This window comes from Numenius arquata, chromosome 8 (assembly GCF_964106895.1).
Source record: "Numenius arquata chromosome 8, bNumArq3.hap1.1, whole genome shotgun sequence".
Lineage (NCBI taxonomy): Eukaryota > Metazoa > Chordata > Aves > Charadriiformes > Scolopacidae > Numenius > Numenius arquata.
This window is the reverse complement of record NC_133583.1, coordinates 6,823,063-6,836,014: the sequence shown is the minus strand read 5'-3', so window position 1 is coordinate 6,836,014 and position 12,952 is coordinate 6,823,063.

The following is a 12,952-nucleotide window of genomic DNA, read 5'->3' as shown; positions in this document are numbered from 1 at the left end:
AAACATTTTGTAATTTCCACTTGATTCCATCAGTAAAATTTAGAATAACTCGAAGCAGTTTTGGTGCACCAAACATGCAGTGTGTGTATGTTCTACAAGAAATGGAAGAGCTCTCTGTCCGTAAGGCTGTTCAGAAATGGCATCCAACATTCAGTGCTCAGGTATGTTAGTAAGAAGTACTGTAGTCCTCTGAGGGCAAATGTGTGGATTTTTAAACATTTTGCCATAATTGCACAATTTTGCATTTTTACTTAATGTCATGTTATGTTTCTTAAAATAAACCTATTGTTGAAATACAGTGGAGTTCAACTGGTTTTGTGATAAATCTCTTGCACGTGTTTTAGTGGAGTAAATTTCTGAAGATTTACCCGATGATACAACTTTTTTGATGCTTGTTCTGTTTTTCTGTGTTTGCACTTGCGTGTCTCAGCTGTGTGTAATGTCACGTGTGTTTGCTTGTTTTTTCTTTTTAAGGCAACGCTACACTCTTGCTTGAGGTGGAAGGTGCTTTGTTCTGCTTTTTTGCCTCATTTCTTGTGATTCTTCAGGTCTAACTTCTCGCTTGCTTACACGCAGGAGAGATTGCGTTTCCCCTTCCCTTCCTCCCCGCCGTTGGCTGGAGCCGACATCCCAGGCAGGAACGTTGAGTAGGGCTTTCCCGTCTGATAGTACTGTTCGTTGGAAAACGCTGAAACTCTTCATACGGAATTTCCCAGCATCTTTACTTAGTAGGGAAGTTACTTGCCAGGTGGTAGAAGGGACAGAGAGAGCATGGTGACGTTGTTTGCAAAGGAGTCTGCTCCAGAGCTGGGAGTGAGAGGCCTCCTCTCCCCCAGCAGTTTAAGCAAAACTCCAGCATTAAATGTGTCTTCCGATGTAGCGGTGGTGCTCATCACATTCAGCTTGTAAATTATGCTTTTTATTTGAGAACCTTTTTTTCTTTTCAGAGACTCTCTGACGAATTTAGCCGTGATGCTACGTCACCACAGCCTAGGAAAACAACAGGAAGTTCTTTTGGTTGGGAAGGCCCCCCTATTGTCAGGTACTCGCAGGCGTTCCTTCCACCCTCTCAGCGCCTCAGTCTGGGTGTGATTTGAAGACTGTTCGTCAGCAGTCTGGTTACAGCAGAAACGTTCAGGAGTCTGGGCTAGTGGTGGAGGTGTGTGTTCAGATGAAGTCCACCACGTGTGGTCAGTAAGCCAGGCCGGGCTAGCTGCCTGAGCTCTCTGTGCGGCAGCCTGATGTGGCAGACTGCTCGCGAGCTGTGTGCTGCAGTACCCACCTTTCTTGATGATGATCTTGAGACCTTCATGATGATGCCAACCTTGGGTGAGCTTCTGCTGGCAGATCCACGCTCCTGGTCACTGGTCCATAATGGTACGCTCCCTCCAGTCAGACTGAATAGTAGGCTGCAGCTCTCCAGTTACAGCGCCCCAGGGTCCCAGCCTCTTTCTGTAAATCACTGGTTTATCTTGTGTGATCATGACATTGTTCTTCACAGAGTTCAGCTCCTTTCCTCCAACTATGACAACATGTACCGGACAATCCTGATAGCTTTTCTGTTTGCAGCCTTGATGGGAAGACTTCTCCAGAGAAACTAGCCAGCAGAGCAGAGGCACCGCGCGCCTTCCTGGGTTCCTGCCCAGATTGGTGATTGCTCTGTTAAAATCCAGGGACGCTTCCCCTTGAAGATGTAGCAGAGAAAGTGATGACACCAGCACAGAGGAGGTAGGCTTGCTCTTTAACTTATTCTAGTGGGCTGAATAAATCAGCACACATTAAACCATCCAGGCCATGGACTCTTAACTGGGGCCGTGAAATACTAATGGCTGCTGGTAGGCAGACAGGTCTAACTAGATTTGGCTGTACTTTCATGCTGCCTCTGGAGTTTTGCTAATAAAATAGTGGCTGAGACTCCAAATTGTCCATCCCCAGCATGGAGTCTGCAGTTGTAGTTACCAAATATTTGTATGGTAAAACCATCTTAACTCCCTGTCTGCTGTCTCCTTGGTCTGGAGCACCTTTGCTCTGTCCAAAACTCTTAAGAACTTATAAGGGAAGATCCTCTAGTGCCATGTTTTGGTTTTGCAATGTGCTAGTATGTAATGAGCTGCTGGGATGTAAAGAAATCAAGGAAGAGCTGAAGCTGACAAAAACAAAAAAGGGAGACCTCCCTCTGTGATCCCCAAGGGAAAAAGTTATATCAAAGCAAAATAACAAGAGACTGCAAGAAAAAGATAACCGAATTGCATTGGCTTCCTGGGGACAAATCAAATTAACTCAGGGTCCACAGTTTGGGCAAAACTAAAGCTTCAGAAGCTAACTGGAATTATCTCCTTATAAGGTTTTTTTTTTTTTTTTATCCTTAAGAGGTTTAAAAAGGTTTCCTTAAGAGGAAACTGAACTGAGCAGACAGCAGAAGCCTCAGTGAGCACCTCGCTCTTCAGATACGTGAATGGTTCTTGCACTTTGCTGCAGTGCTCGTGCCTCCTTCAGAAAGCTATCAGTGTATCTATGAGTTCAGTAGTAGCTGTTATCTGGTTTATAGTCTTCAAACTTTCTGCTAAGTCATCAAAGTCAGATCTGGAAGACACGTTGGGTTTGTAACGGCCAGGGCGAAGGACCAGAGCCACAACTGGGACAGGAGTAGTTTGACCACGTTCTCCGATTCTCTAGTTTCTCTTGCTCTCATGGCAAAAAAATAGATAAATTAATTGGCCCCCAGTGCCCCAAATTTCCTAGTAGCTCTCATGAAATCCTCTTAATGAAATCCTCACATTGTAATGTGAAATAATGCACTGCAACAGGTAACTTTTTGTATGGTCAAGTTAACCTATTCCAGTACAAGGAGGGCTAACAGCTCACTAAGGGAGCAGTTTTGCAAATGATTATACCGTTTAAGAGTCAGAGAGGATTTCCTTTCTTTGGATACAGCAGTAAATTCTGATGTATTTTTTTGAAGAGAGAAATAGATGGGCACTTGAGAGACTGTTTCTATCCTGGGAGGAGGGGTGGTGATGGAATTCTTTTCTGGCCACGTGGTTTTTCCTTTCAGATATCCTTTGGGAAGCAAGGCGTGTTACTTTGGAAGCATTTGCTGGAGGAACGGAACACACACACCCCCCCTAAAACAAAGTAGCATTACTTAAATAAAATAATCCACCAGGTTTGTTCCATGGCAGTCCACTTCCATGAATCCGTGCTCTGGATCCATGCTCCAAAGCTGTGAAGAAGTGCACTCGCGTACGCTGCGTGCAGGGGGGTATCTAGCAGTTGGGCACTCGGGCAGTCAATAGGTGGAGAAACAACCACCCAGCCGTTGCTTTCTCCTTATCTCCTTGCAACATGTACTCTCCTCTCCGCCTCTCGAAGGGGGAAGAGTTAGACCGACAAAGCTCCAACCTCTCCTCTTTCTTCACATCTAGTTGAGGTCCTGCGTGCCTCACTGCTGATTTACGTGTTTCTGTACTTTACACAAATAATAATGCAAATATCCACTGTAGGAGGCAGGTATTTATTAACTTTAGCTAAGTTTATGTGACCAAGCTACGGTTTAACAACTTATTTCAGGAGCAGCAAAACTAACTGAATTTTAACGCATCTCTCCATAGTGGATTTTCTGAAGCATAGCAAAGGTTGTGTGTGTCAGCTTTCCCTTGTGGGAGGCAGCAGTGGGATCTTTTTCCTCTTTAGCCACTTAATTGCACACAAACCTGTAGACTCTTTACATCTTTGAAAGCTTTGGCGCTCTGCAAAATGTACGTTAAACGAGACTCTATCTCAGAAGCTGAGATGTGTGTGGTAGTAGATAGTGATAGCGATGGAGCACATGTACAAAACCCTAAATACTGTGTTTCCTTATGGAAAAAAAAAAATGCTAAAAATCCCCACTTGGAGAACATTTGGCTGTGTTTGGCTGTTTTTCAATGGCTGGGCAGCTTCCTGTACATCATAAGCTTTGAGTAAAGAAGGCATAGATCTGCCTGAAGAGGAACAAAAGGGAAATAAATAAAGCATGATGCTTTTTGGAGTACCTGGGTGATGGTGAGGCCTTCCCAGCGTGGAAGCTTTCTACAAAAGCACAGGTCACAGGTTTCTCTTGCATCCCACTGCTTTCTGTGGCTGTGGGCCAGGACATAGCCTGGCCCCGCAGCCACAGCAGGTTAATAGGACAGGAGGCTGTGTGCCCTGACAGCCTCGGTTACCGTCTTTAAAGCGCGGAGTCTGACCTGTTAAAATACAGTATGTGCTTATTTAGATCTTTAAGTGTCACTGAGTACTAGCAATGATAACATACCTGTAAAACATCAACCAAAAGAGTACCAAATAAATCCATTTAAAGGAATGCAGTCTGTGTCCCTGTGTCTCCTGAGACCTGCACGTGACCTCTGTGCTGCAGCTCTTACTCGGAGAAAGCTGGCAACGTCCAGTCCAAATGTAAGAAGGATGAACCGTATGCTCAATTTATGCCAACATTTGGTTATCTTTGTTTTTATGATACATGTATAGTTTTTATTATCTATAAACTCCATTTTAAATTTCATTAGATTAATTAATTTGAAGTCAGGAAGGTATGTGATACCTCAGCTGCAGAAAAATATTTGCAGATAAATTTTGAATTACTTTATGACCTCCCAGTTTGATTCAGTTCACATTCCTTCAGTAAGAGATTTCTTCAAACATTCTGAAAAAATAGGGTGAGGGGCATGAATATCTGGTGAACATCAAATTAATCTTCTCCCACAGCCAGCAAATGAAGTGAAGCACTTAAATTGTATTTACTGTGCAAATTTGCTTTTTGCTTTTATGTAAACAAAAGAAAGATAATACTACACTTTACATCAAAATTAATACATAGAGAGCAATTCTTAAGAAGAAAGAGCAATCTGATTAGTTGTTGAAATGTCAGTTTTTCATGGGCCAATGAAATAGTAAAGGACAGTTTCTGTCCCTCTTGTCCATCTTGAGCATCGATGGAGGTGACCAAGATTTTCCAAACTGATTTTGAAAAGCAGTCTCAATAGTTTGAATTGCTATTGCATCTGCAGTGCATACAAATGGTCACAGCCCAATAACTTTCAGCAAAAAACCTTTATAATTTAGGCAATTGCTACTAGCACAGAGGTGGAAGGAAGGACGGACAACATGATATAACAAAGTCTAAAATGACTCAGAGCCAAGGGAACTGTCAAGTGTCTGCAAGCAAAGGAGAAACCCCGTTTTTGGAAGAAAAAGACCAGCAGTGTAGAAGCTACTTAATTCTAAAAGTCTAAAGGAATTTCACCTTTTTCAATGCCATTAAGTTTTTACGATAACATTATTCCTAAGGGTGTAGTTTTGAAAGAAATGGCTCCCGTGAACTCCAGGTCTGGTGTGATTGCAGCCTCTTCAATAGGCAGCTTCTGATGACCTCCTGTGGGACAGACCACAGAGGACCACGTGAATCTTGAACAATCTGTAATGAATTCTCATAGCACCTAAAACTGCATTTTAGGATTTATTCCTTTTAGAAGACAGAAAAACACCAGATATCCTTGTTATATTTCAAAAACTTTTTTTGAAAGAATAACTGGTCGAAGCCAGGAGCGGTGAGGTAGAAAGAGCTGGACCATAGGATCGATCAGACCAAGGTATGTCCAATTGTTATTCTCTTCCTGATGGTGAATTAATGGTGGATGCCTGGGGAGACAAGAACGGCGCTAGCTGTCGATATTCCCCAGTCTCCAGCAATTTGCAATCTGAATGCCAGAGGTGGCATCTTTGTATTTAATAGCCCTCAATGGACTTCTCCCAAGAATTTATCATACTGTCTTTTGACCATTGGAGGCTTTTTAGCATGCTGTTACTCTTGGCTGGTGGAAAATCCTTTTAAACTGGGGTTGTGTGTTGTGTCTCCTGTGTTTGTGAGAAGAACATCAGAGCTGGCTGGGACGGTACCAGTAGCAGCCTTTCTTATTAATGCAAACTGGGAGCTAGTGCACGGTTTTAAGCATTCGTTGTGTCCTTCCAAGAAAGACATTTTTGCTGGGGCAATACGAAATAGCACGGATGACTGCATGTGGCTAAAAGGCAGGAAACACGGGCTACAGTAGGTGCTGACTTGCAAAGCTAGCTTGGGTGAATCACTTTTCTCTTTGTTTACCTTTCTGCTGAGTTTTCTGCTCAGATTGGCTGAGAACCTTACCCTGGTCTGCCTATGCTCAGGTTTTTTTCCTTGTTTTTTTTCTTGTGCTTAAGTAGTGCGTTGCAGCGTCTGGATTATAAACACGGCAGGGGAATGTTTTAAATCCCTCAAATGGGGATTTGCAACGTGAGTCTTGTGGAAACATTCCTACTGAAATTGGGTTATATAAAACTCGGCAAAGCGCGGACTCGTGTTGTGGACATTGCTCACTCTCTAGTCCAACTCAACCGCTCCGTCACCGGCAACAAATGCAGGAACTTTCTGTGCCCCCTCCCCTCACTCCAGGGTGTAATTTACCTCTTGATAAGTGTTGCTGTGACCTGTGAATCCCTTCATTTGTTCTTGAGTGGTCAAAATAAGTCTGACGCGTGATTTTAGGTGACCCAGAGGTCATGCAAGAGAATTTCAGCCGGAAGGTTAGAATTGATATAGCAGGATGGGCAAAGATAGGGGCTCTCCATATGCAAATTCCCCCGGAGGAGAGTGGGAGCAGAGCCTGCAGAAACGTGTCATGGAAAAAGAATAAGTTAATATGTACAGGGAAGAGAGGGAGGAAGGAAAAGTGATATCTGACAAATAATTTATTAACATCCACAGGGATCTGAGAGGGGCCAACGCTCCAAGCACTGCAAATGGAGAGCTTGCCCTGAATTTGTCCCAGGTGGGTGAAGGGCCATCCCTTTTCACGAAAGGTGAGTTAATGTGGGATGTGGTTGCCTTCGGATGTAACTTGAGGGGTCGGGTGGCAGAGGGTGTTGCAAGTTACAGAAAGGTCTTGCATCTGAGGATACAGCCTCTGATCTCAACCTTTGCTCTCGGCTGCATCTGGTGGCGGGGGGGGAAGAGTTCAGCAGATGGCTTTAAAAGCTGAGCAGGTCACTACCAGGGGAGCCAGCAACCGGAATGCCACAGAGAGGGGAGTCTGAGTGGCACCCACCTCTGCCGAAGAGAGACCAGTCCCTCTGAATAGTGGTTAGTGAGTCTGTATGTCTGGTGTGTGGTGGCTTGCTTGGGTAGAGGGCAACTTGGCACCAGGGAGTCTCTGGATCAACAGGTGAAGCTGCGTTAGACTTGGTTTTGATTTATCATGGTGGTCTCACTTAACAACAAAAAAATCTTCCAATCAAATAAAACGGATGTTGTAGAAAATAATTTTACAGTCCAAGAACAGACCCCAGTTGATTTGGCTTACAGATTGGAGGACTGGGATTGTATGTGTTGGTTCCAAAAGGCAAAAGTTCAGTAAATTAAGGAAAGGAGATGGTACTATCAACTGGAATGTGATGTAAGGGCCTTGATTTGATTGTGCAAGAGACCTTGAATTCCTTTATTTTGAAGTTGTTGATAGTAGCTTCAGTTAGTTTCCTAAAAAAGAGGGAAGAATAGTGGATGAAGAAGATCCAGATGTGACCAATGAAGAACTTTAAACAAGAAATGGGAATAAAACAGTAAGTCTGTAGGGAATGGTGGATGGAAAAATGGGAAGTCCAGACATGTATAACTTCACAAAAAAGAAATAGGGATAAAATGAGAGAGCCTACAAGTGAATTTGAGTCAGACCATGGCTGTACAAAGGCAACTCTCATGATTTTCCTCTGCTACAATAAAAGGTGAATAAAGAGGTGGGGGTTTCAATGCTCTCTGTGTAAAGCAGAGATAAAGCCTGTCAGGGATGGGGTGAAGTGGGATGATCTCAAAGAGCTGACAAATGAAATTCCATGTGCAGTACAACTGGAGAGCAACAAATGAAATGTAATGTCTCCATTCATTTAATTATGACCTGGAAAACTATATGTCTGTAATTTTCCTATAGTGGTGTGGCAGGGCCTGAACAATATTGACAGGAAAAAGCAGGCATGGTCCTGAAGGCAAATGGGCATTGACATAACAAAACAAGGGCTTCCCAGAGGACATCAAAAAGTTCAGAGAACCGTTATTAAAAAGGAAAATCAAAACTTAAAAGGTTTCCTTGAAGTGGATATTGAAGAAGGAGCTGCTATGGTGCCACATGGAAATTAAAAGCAAACCTGTAGAAGACAGGGGGCTGGTGCAGAGAAACGTGAAGGTGACAAAGAGATGGCTAAGAGGGTGCTAATGCCCCATGAGAGAATGGTCCTGAGTCCTCCTTAGTGTTGATGTCCCTACAAACCATGTGGGTGCCACGGGAGAAATGAGGGGAGAATGTGAGTGTATCACGTTGCTGTCTGTTCATCACTCAGGCTGTTAAAATAATCCCTGAAGTTTGATTCCTCAAAGTTAGCCTCTAGAAACCTTGTTTTACAGTCAGGAAAGTAAGAGTCAACTCATGTGATTCTTATTTTTTAGTGTACACTCCATATTCATTTAACTTCAGTTCCTTTCTTTGGTTTTCTGTATTATTTAAGAATTAGCCTTGATATAGAAAAGCTGGACAATGAAGCTGATACTATAATCTCATTTTATGCTAGTATCTTCTCAATAAATCTCCCATTAAACGGCAAATGAAATTTAATGAACAAATATATTCATAATGTGGGACTTTTAAAGGTGACGTGCAATTAGTCACAGTTTTACAAGATGAATGACTTGATGGTAATAAAAAAATAACCTTTCTTGTTAAAGCCTGAAAATATATTTAAAGTTCAAGCTTAACCTTTTTAAAGGGCTGCCAAAAAAGATTTTAATTTGAGGGGCCTGAGAATTTTTGCATATCCTAAGCTTTGGTAGATTGTGAATATCAAAAGTAACATTAAATAAGGAAACACGTCCTCACTAATCCATCTCTTAATCAATTTTATTTTGTCTAATTTCAGAACCTCTAGGATATGTCAATATTTTTGGGAACTTGGTATTCTCTGTAATATTTCAGTGGCTTAAATTGGGTAGAATAGCCATAAATGGAAACAGTGCAATAAAATGCATATTTGATAAGTAATAAAAGCTCTTAAACATCTTGTCAATGGACAGTCACTCCAACATGACCACAATTACTCTTTAACTTGGGTTTTCTTTTAAAATCCCACCCTACAGTAATGAAGTATAGTTAATATAATTCTAAAAGACAATTTTTTTTTTTCTATGGAAAAACTTAGATGATGGAGGATAATAGATTCTGCATCAGAATAACTGCTCTGTATATTCTCGATGCCTGTAATGAAAAAATACTGTTCCACGAATTTCTGTCAGACCATTTTATCATGTAATATCGGAACAGGAGAAACTTTGCAAGTCTTGCTGATGAGAGTCCTTGTTGCTGAAATAATAACGTTCCTCATAATGTAACAGGACATTTTCATTACTGTTTATTATTTTGTTGTTGTAAAAGACTTCTTAGTTGGACTTCTCTTGATATAGCAAAGAGATCTCAGAAAACCCAACAACTTGCCACCCTGGATGTTATCCAGGTAGAAAGTAGTTTTTCAACATTGGATTTATTCAATATTAGTATTTTGGACTAAAGTTTCCTCCAGTTGCAATTGGGTTTTGCTCATCTGCTTTAGACAGAGGTTTAGGGCCACAGAGGTCTTCTTTTATATTAAGAGTTGAGTAGTTCTTACATGTGCATTCGCCAGGTGGCCCTCGGAGCAACTAAGTGAAGACGGCAGCAGCTCTTGGCCCGTTTAAAGAGTACTTTTGAGTGAGCGTACAGACTGACATGGATTTCTCTACCTGCCCATTGCCACACACACCAGACCAGCTTGCTAGCTGGAGCATGGCACGGCTCTCGTGGCTGCACAGCTCCTGCCCCAGACTTGCAGGCACACGGCCACCTCAAAGCATGAGCAGTAGTCGAGCCTGCTTGGACTTGCCTGTGCAGATATACCTGTGATCATCCTGGACAACCAGTGGAATAAACTGACTTTAATTTGAAAAGTGATTAGGCAAAAGAACTTCTTCCACCACACCTTCTCATCTTCCAGTGAGGATGCTGAGCTATAAATGGTAATGAATCCTCAGGTGGGTCTCAGTGGAGCAAAGCTTGCAGCCACGAGGAAAATGGGCATTGACATAACAAAACAAGGGCTTCCCAGAGGACATCATATGTCCTCCATATGATATGCAATCGCTATGTGCAGCTGGCACCCTTTGCTGTGAGACCTTCTCCTCTCCCCTCTGATTTAATGCCTTGACCTTGAGACTTGTGGATTAACTCCCAAGAGGCATGTAGGCTTTACTTTTTTTTTTTTTACCCTCATTTTATTTTAATGGCCAGGGAAAATGGGAAGAATGCATATGAGTGAATGCCCTCTTTGATCTGTGTTGCTCCTGAGCGTAATCTGCTAACCTGGCAAGCGCCAGGCACAAGAGGAATTGCTGCCCCTAAGTAGGAAGAAACTTCAGCCTCTTTTTGCAAGCAGTTGCTCACAGTTTGCTTGTTGGCTTTGGAGAAGTGAGCAGCCAAGAGAGCTTCATCCCCCTGCTGAACAGGGGAGCTGGACACACTGTGGGGCCCATCGCCTGCTGCTCACGTAATGGGAATTGTTCTTTTGAGCAGGGATAACCTGAAATCATAAGGTTTTCCACCCGCATCTGAAAAATACAGAATGAAGTGCTTACTCTAAAAACGGTACAGCTGTGGCATCTGCTGCTTTCTGGAGGGACGGGCAGAGCAACTGTGACAGGGACAACCTACAGAAGCCATCCCCTGAGGTGAGACACCGAGCTGGATGCGGAAGAGAAAATGGAGGCATTAACTTCAGTTCTGAATGAAGTCCATCCCTGAACGCGGAAGCCGTGGGAGTATTTTGAGGATGTGTATTCAAAATACAGGTGGAAGGGCTGGACAGGGTTATCAGAGAGAAAAGGCTGATTTTGGTTCTGTTAGAATTGAACAATAAAACTGTTAACAGCCAGCAAAAGGTCAAGGCTTCAGGAGTGGGTGATCCTCTCTACCTCTAAATTATTTTACTACACTTCAAAATGATGCCTGATTACATGATATGCATATTCTGTAAAACACACATATCCTTTGCTCTGCAGGACACCGGGAAGTGGTTTTTGCTCTGAAATTTGGATTCACCATGTCTCCTCCAGTTCCTTCAGACCTGGGCTACGTACCCCCTGACGGCGGATGGGGGTGGGCAGTGGTGTTCGGAGCCTCCATCTCAGTTGGGTTTGCATATACCTTTCCCAAAGCTTTCACAATCTACTTTAAAGAGCTCCAGGCTGTTTACAACATCTCCTACAGTCAGATTGCCTGGATAACGTCCATCATGTGTGCTACCACCTACGGAGGAGGTAAGTGAAGCAAGACCATATCTTTCTTTGGAAAAGATGAGGTTGGATCTCTACACCAAAAGGGCAGGGGAGAATATATTCTTTTGAGAAAGTTCTTGGAAAGCTCTAACTGCAAGTTTGGCACTCTGTTTCTGCTGATGTACATTGGCAAACCAGAGAAAATCAGTACTGCTGAGTATTTTATTGATGACATATATATGATGTCACCAATTCTTGTTATTTCATCAGAAATCTTGCTCTGTGTGTGGAGGTTTGGCCACGGTGGAATTATTTGAGTCTTGGACAGTTATTTCAGCATATTTAGTATTGTGTCTTTTGTTCTGTTCATATTCTTAGCTTTCTTTTTGAAATGAAAAATGTATTTCTTGCACTCATGATTGTAGAGAAGATGCTGGAAACTCAAAACCTGAAGTTTGCTGATGAAAAGGCATGGCATACATGCACGTAAATCTTGCGATAGTATGTAAATATGTTTAAAAAAAATTTCCTAATTCTGTTGCTAAAATCTTGCTGCAAATCTTTTATTAAGGGATAATGTTTTAGATTTCTCCCCGCAGAATCTTTCTGAAAGGTTCTGCATCCACTGGTTACTTAAGTTAAAATGTTCGCTGAGTACTTGCACCTCGCTGCAAAAGTTGCTGTTGTGCAAAGGTTGTGGAAGGTGTTGCTTGTCCCCATAATGAAATCACCGAGTGGATGTTCTCAGAGGGATGTTTGCCTCAGATACTGAGGTATTAGCCTGCCACTTTGATCTGGGGAGCTGGTGTGTATCTTGCTGTTAATGGTTAAGAGGACCATCTTGCTTTTAGGTTGCTGGTGCCTGTGAGGTGCAGCTGCTGGGGGTTATTGGTGGGCTCTTAGCAAACTCTCGGTTCTTCTTAGCTTGTTTTGCAAGGGTGAAACGTAAAAGGATTAACACTTAAGAACACAAGAATAGCCACACCGACTCACATCTACCCAAACTTGTATTCTTCCTCAAACAAGGTCAGCGACACACGCTTTAGGAAAGACTATTATAAACAAGTTGTAGATGGAGGGATGCTCTCGGTACCCCTCGCCCACAGGGTGGTGCAGTTTGGAGGCTTCCTGGGTCACACACTACAAACGTTAGGGTACAGCCTGTGTAAAGAAATCGCACATACTCATCTTGTGGACTTTAGGAACTGGTTTTACATGGCAATAAAAAAAAAAGAAGAGCTGTTTTGCCATCTGATATGGGTTGGATTAAGGTGAAAGGAGAAAACATCTGCAAGGCTCACCTGGCACTCGGGACAGTGATACACGTCGCCCTGTCAGTGCCCTGAGCGATGCCTGTGACTCCATGGACAACGCATGTCTTTACTCTTTTGACAGCTCGTGCCTCGCATTATTGAGCATGTGATTCCCAAGATGACTGCCTGCCTTGGAAAGCTGGCACAGGAGCAAGTGGCTTTTTACTTACCGATTCAAATCCAGCCCTTGCCAAGCAAGGTTGAGGGCTCCTGCGGCCACCAAACCAGCAGTGGGCTCAGCCCATCCCCAGCAGGCAGGTACCAATGTCACCAACCCACC